General features: G+C 42.3%; 1 protein-coding gene across 6 annotated transcripts in view; it reads left to right on the forward strand.

The window, feature by feature from the left end:
* Dzip1l (DAZ interacting zinc finger protein 1 like) overlaps positions 1 to 6,321 on the forward strand; it is a 51,861-nt gene that overhangs the window by 3,664 nt on the left and 41,876 nt on the right. For 5 of the 6 annotated variants that reach the window (XM_023706741.1, XM_023706747.1, XM_023706753.1 and 2 more), the window contains one exon: positions 1,447 to 1,549. The gene's annotated coding sequence lies outside the window, so the exon portion shown is untranslated. Of the gene's footprint in view, positions 1 to 1,219; positions 1,550 to 6,321 lie in introns of those variants that run through there. The other variant, XM_004624988.2, reaches the window with a different exon arrangement.

A 6,321-nucleotide genomic window follows, 5' to 3' on the forward strand; every position in this document is an offset into this window, starting at 1 on the left:
TCACTCGCCGGGCCTGCACTCCGGGTCTGTTCAGGATCCCGCGGCCCTCGGTGGTCGTCTCACTCACTTGCAGGACCCGCGCTCTAGGTCTCCCCTTTTTCTTTCTTTTCTTTTTCTTTTTCTTTTTCTTTTTCTTTTTCTTTTCTTTCTTTTTTTTTGTCCTGGGATTGGGCTCAGGACCCTGAGATTGCCAGGCAAGTGCTTATTCTACTGAGCTAATCTCCCTATTCCAGTCCTATGTGGTAAAACTTGGAACAATCTTTTGACAAAAATGTGAACAGTGTCTTTTAAAAATGTCACTTTGGGCCTGGGAATGCTGCTGAGTGGCAGAGCTCATGCTTAACATGTATAATGCAGCCCTGGGATTGATCCATGCACCGTGCACCCAGAAATAAATGAATAAAAAGAAAAATATCTCCTTAAACTGGCCTGAATAGGAGGCTGCAAGGGAGAGCTCTGCGTTTGATGAAGTAGGTCTGTTGATGCTTGTAAGTTCTGAGAATGGATGTAGACCCCCCAAGAGAAACAGGAGAAAAGAATGGGAGGGAGACTCCTTTCTTGGGAAAATTGCAGAACCCAATGTGTAGTCCAAGAGCTGAGTGGTGCTACTCCAGGGGAGTCCCTGGGTTCCTGATGTTTCCATTGGGGTTCAGTGCTCCCTTGCCTCTGGTGTGTACGGAGCATGTTTGCAAACTGTGGGAAGGTTTCCTTGGCAGCCACAACAGCTAGCACTAATGACATGCCTGAGTTCCCTGGGGCAGGCACTGTGCAGTGAGCCTGCAAACCAGGGCAGGTTGGTAAATGATTGCCTGTTAGCCACTGAGGAGCCTGGCACCTCCAGGTTCTCCTCTTGGCTTCATTCTTGGGGGAAAAAAAGACAATAAGGTGTTGCTGTTGTCTAGCTGTCAATTTACATTTAAAAAGCAGGTATTTGCTCAACCTTGTGTAGGTTACCTTTGACAGATTTTAGGAGGGTAGGTTTCAGGAGAACCATAAGGTCTCCAGGAATTGTTTCATAGTCAGATGGCTACATTGTGAGGTGCTGAACGCCTATTACTGAGGGTATGTCAAGCAAGGACAGGAAACTTTCTCTCCCTTTTTAAATATTGGGTATAGGATTGCCACAAGCAGAAACCAATTTCTCAGCAATGAAGAAAGTTTGAAATGCCAGCACTAATATTCTTTTAGGTCATGAATTTGTGATGTTGGGCGAGGATTGGGAAGTTTCCTGGGATCCCATCAAAGCATGTAGAGGCTGGTAACACAGTTTCAGATTTCCTAATGACAGTGAGTCATCTTTACCTGTGTCTCTAATCCCAGCTGTGGGACAAGCAGTCTGCTGATCATTCAGTCTGGAGAAAGTGTGTGTCCTTGCCTCTGGGGTGTGTGGTTTCCAGGTAACCTACAGCACTCTAATTGGCTTTGTCTTCTGCCTGTCCTAATCAGGAAGCAAGCTGTGGAAGTAAATGTGGCCAGCCAAGCCCTGCTGAAATTCTGACCCTGTTGTGATTCACTGTAAAGTCCTTCTACTTTGGTTAAAACATCTCAGGTACTGTTGTTTTTCATAATGGCAAATAATTTATATACCATCTTCACCACCCACCATTATCACCACCACCCCATCACCATAATTATTGAGAAGTAGTTTTGTATGATCCAAAAACTTTGGAGTCTGTCCTTGTTTGAATCGTGGCTTCCTTACTTATGTAGTAGCCTAGTGACTGGAGGCACATCCTTGGCTTCTCTGAGCTTCTGTTCTACGTCTGTCAGATGAAACAAACCATAGCTCCTTACAAAACTAGCAGTGGGGTAGGAATAGCATTTTTAAAGGTTGGTATAGTGCCTGGCACATGGATGCTTGATAAATAGCTGCTATCACTATGGCAGAATATATGTCCCTTAACCTGAGCCTATATGCTTCAATTTCTTAGTTGCCCAGGTAATAGTTCCTGTTCCAGTTCTGCTTGCTTCTGTCTCTTAGAAACTGGTCACTGTAATGCACATTGTATAAACCAATCCCCAAATGACAAACCATTCTGCCTCTTTAATTCCTGTTTGCTTATCTCATAGAAGCCCTAGAGCACCAGAGATCAGGGTTGATATTCTGGTAATGATCTCCACCTGGTGTTTCTGCTTGCAGTTGTGTCACTATGTCATCTTCAAATGTCTACAGTTCTGCTTCAATTCTTTTTTTTTTTTTTTTAAGTAGTGCATGTTAGCTATACACAATAGTGGATTTCATTTTGTCATGTTCATACCTGCATGTCATTTACTTTGACCACTACCTTCACCCCTTTCTCTATCCCCTTCCTCTTCTCTAATAGTCTTGCTTCTACTTTCATATCATCTATTTTTAAAGAAGTTTTCTAAGTTTTTTGTATCAGAGAAAGTACATGATATTTGATTTTCTGGCTGGCTTATTTCACTTAACTCAGTGGTCTACCCATTTTTCTGCAAAAGACATGATTTCTTCATTCTTTTTATGGCTGAATAATATTCCATTCTGTGCATGTGTATCACATTTTCTTTGTCTGTTCATCTGTTAGTGGGCATTGAGGATGTTTCCATAGCTTCTTGCTTTCCCTTCTAATCCCAAGACCCTAGGACTGGTAAGGATTGCCTTTGGTGTACAGCAAGATCAGACCGATACTTCTGGCATTGAAGGAAGCTGTGGGAACTGAGACTTGTAATTCAAAATTCTGAGTAACTGGGAGCACACATGTGGCATGTGTAGAGTATGTGCTTAGAGTGTGAGTTGGAAAGGAAGTGAGTGATAACGCTGAAGCCATTATCTTACCAGGCATTGTGGGCAGTGGGGCGTCTCACCAATGTGTCTGAACCTACCTACCACGGACCCTGTATGTTAAGCTTTCATCAGCGGACAGTGGGATTAGTCTGTGAATGCAGACGGTCAACAAACCAAGCATTTCACTGTGGTTGAATGGCACTGTCCTTCATGGAGTCCAAATGAAGAATGCTTAGCTCCTTTTTTATTCTTTACCCTATTTTTCAGTGGTTTGTAGCCTCATTCCTTCAAAACTCCCCCCAAATAGAATTTTGAGGCAGTTATTCTAAGATGTTGACACTTTTGCTAGGCAGAATAATAATCTGAGCTCTAGGATATAGGCCAGGGGCTGGGATACAACAGATATGAATATTATGGCATGGTTGTGGGGAAACTCAGAGCTGGGGGGTGGTGGAGAAGAAGGACTCCAAAATATGCTAGTAAGCCAGATGTCGTAATTCTACCACTCAGGCCAGGCAGGAGGATTGCTGTGAGTTAGAGGCCAGCCTCCGGTGAATAATGAGTTCAAGGCCATAATGACACCCTGTCTCAAAAAGAAAGACAGCAAAGAAAGAAGGAAAAAAGAAAGAAAGAAAGAAAGAAAGAAAGAAAGAAAGAAAGAAAGAAAGAAAAGACAAAAGAGAAGTGTGTTGGTACAGCTATTCCTCAGTGCTTCCACAACACCTTCTTCTGACTTCTACCTTGCTATACCCTGTGGGATAACTTCTGGGTATTTTTCTGTCCTCTTGGAAAACCAACTCTGGTGCCCGACACTTCAGTTATGTGAGTGCTGCAAAGTCATTCTCCCTCTTTGTTCGCTCTCTGCATTTTTCATCTGCATCATGGGATGCAGGTGTCGTGAGACTCAAATGTAATAATACATGTAAAACCTTGGAACTGTGTATGTAGCATGATAGAATTCCAGAAATGTTAACTTGTATTCATCTTATTTTTATTTTTTAATTTAAAAAATTTAATTTTATTGGTATATTTTAGGTGCATATGATGATCACATTTATCATAGGAAATTTGTATGCGTGCATGATATATCTTGCTTTTTCTTTTTTTCCCATTCTCCTCCTCTCCCTTATTTATAAAAGCTGTGCTTCCACTTTTTCATTCTATTTTCTTCTTCCTTCCTCCCTCTCTAGTTCCCCTCCACATTTGAACAAGTTTTTCCTATTTCACAATATCTGTTATACATTTTGGTCCTTATTTATGTTTTCAGTTTCTCACACCAGAGAAACAATGTGATATTTGAATCTGTGTGTCTGATTTATTTAAATTAAGAGTGTGAGAGGGCTGGGGAGATAGCTTAGTAGAATAAGCTCTTGCCTGGCAAGTGCAGGGTCCTGAGTTTAATCCCCAGTACCGAAAAAAAAAAAATTAAGAGTGTGGTCTCAAGGTGCATCCATTTACCTAGAAATATCTCAAGTTTATCCTTTATGGCAGATTAGTACTCCATTTTATAAAAAAATAACATCTTCTATATCCATTCACAGATTAATGGGCTTTTGTGCTATTTCCAAGATTTAGCTATTACAAACTCTACTGCTATAAAACGGATGTGCATGTATTGTTGTGGCATGATGCTTTTTAATTCTTTTCTTTTTGTATTTTAGGGAAGGGTCTACAGGGTGCTCAGGGTCTCACTACTAGATCAGACTGTTAGTGATCCTCCTGTTCATAGCTTCCCAATAGCTGGGATTACAGGGACGTACCACCATGCCTAGTCTCTGGTGCTTTTAATTTTTTTGGGAAGATACCAAGAAGAGGAATAGCTGGGTCAAATGGAACCTCTAGATTTAGTTTTTTGAGGAATCTCCACACTGATTTCTGAAGTAGTTCTTTTTAATAATAATGGCAGGGACTTTGCCAGGGTCACTCTCAATTTGAATGCCATCATGGTATGTAGCAGGGGTCAGCAATAGCTTGTTGATTGGAAGGATGAATGAGTGGTATACAGCCACCCCAATACAGGTTGGAGTATATATTCTGTACTCTGGGACCACATACCAGTGAATTCCGGCCTAGGTGGGAGTTATGTTGAGCAGGACTTTGCAGCTTGTATTTACCTTTGGTAGAGGCAGAAACAGGTGACAGAGGACCACCCAGGCCCAGAGAAAGCACATGATAGTGACTGAGAACCCTGGCTGGATGGGGTTGCCTAACCTTGCTTGAATCTGGCTTCTGGAATTTGGGCAAGTGTCTTTGCTCCTTTGTGGCTTAGATAACAATAGAACTCCCTATGGCATTGTTCTGAGATTATGCTAGCATTCTCTGGGAAGCACTGGAAAATAGTGTCTATGAATAAAATTCACAGCACAGAGGCTTGCAGGTGTGGACAGCAGGCATTTGCTAAGTGGAGATGCAGTTAGCAAGGCAGTTTGTAAGGAGTTTGCGGAGGTCGTTGAACATCATTCTTAATGAATTTGAAATTAGCCCGTGAGGAGCACAAGATCCATTTCTAAGTGGCTAAAACTCAATGGTAGTTGCATCTTTAAAACAATACATGTACTCCCCACTTTGCTGCCACCTCCAGATTTCTTAGTCTATCCATTCTGAACCACTAAATGTGCATTTCTGAGCTTCTAGATGATACTACTGGTCCAGGGAATATTCTTGGAGAGCCACTGCCCTATTGTATCTTGGTCCAGGGAATATACTTTGAGAGCCCTATTGTGTGTTGGACACAAAGATGGGGAACCGTGTGCCACTTATCAAGTTGGTGCCGAAGTCACTCTCCTATGTGGAACATTTCATGTGTTTAATGTTACTTTCCTGGCCCTGCTGAAACTTGGAGCCTTGGTTAATTTTTCTCTTGTTGCTGAGACAAAACACCCAACACCCAAAATTAAGGAAGGCAAGCTCACAGTTTGTGGAAGTTTCAGTCCATAATCAGCTAGCTCATGGGCTGGGGAGATAGCTCAGTGGCTTAAGCGCCTGCCTGGCAAGCCCAGGGTCTGGAGTTCAATCCTCTGTACTGCGTTCTGTGTGGGTCCTCTATAGTGGCACATGTCTTAATGTGGTGGTGCACACCTGTAATCCCAGTACTAGGGAGGCTAAGATAGGAGGATCACTACCAGTCTGAACTGTATAGCGAGACCCTGTATCAAAACAAAACAAACAAATCAGCTGGCTTCAAAGCAGGCAGGCATGGTTCAGGGGCAACACTTTGAGGCTTCTCAAGACAGCAAAAGCAGAAAGAGTGAAAAACAAAAAGGGTGGGGGGCACACAAGCCTATTTTCCTCCCTTATATGGTGAGCAGGCTACCGCCACAACAGGGGGGCCGGTAGCACTCATGGACCCTGGTCCCCCGCTGAATCATTTAGTTAGGCTTTTAAACTTCTCAAGCTGACCCAGTGAACCACATCCTAGAACATCCTAGGAAGATAAGGGCAAGTCCTTTTCACTCTAGGATGTACAACTACTGAGTTACTTAGCTAAGTGTTTTTTTTTTTTTTTAGTATTGAACGGCATTTATTTATTTATTTATTTTTTTTTTTCAAATCGGAAGTACAGTTTCAACAAATAA

Source organism: Octodon degus, unplaced genomic scaffold (assembly GCF_000260255.1).
Source record: "Octodon degus isolate 3935 unplaced genomic scaffold, OctDeg1.0 scaffold00008, whole genome shotgun sequence".
NCBI classification, from domain to species: Eukaryota; Metazoa; Chordata; class Mammalia; order Rodentia; family Octodontidae; genus Octodon; species Octodon degus.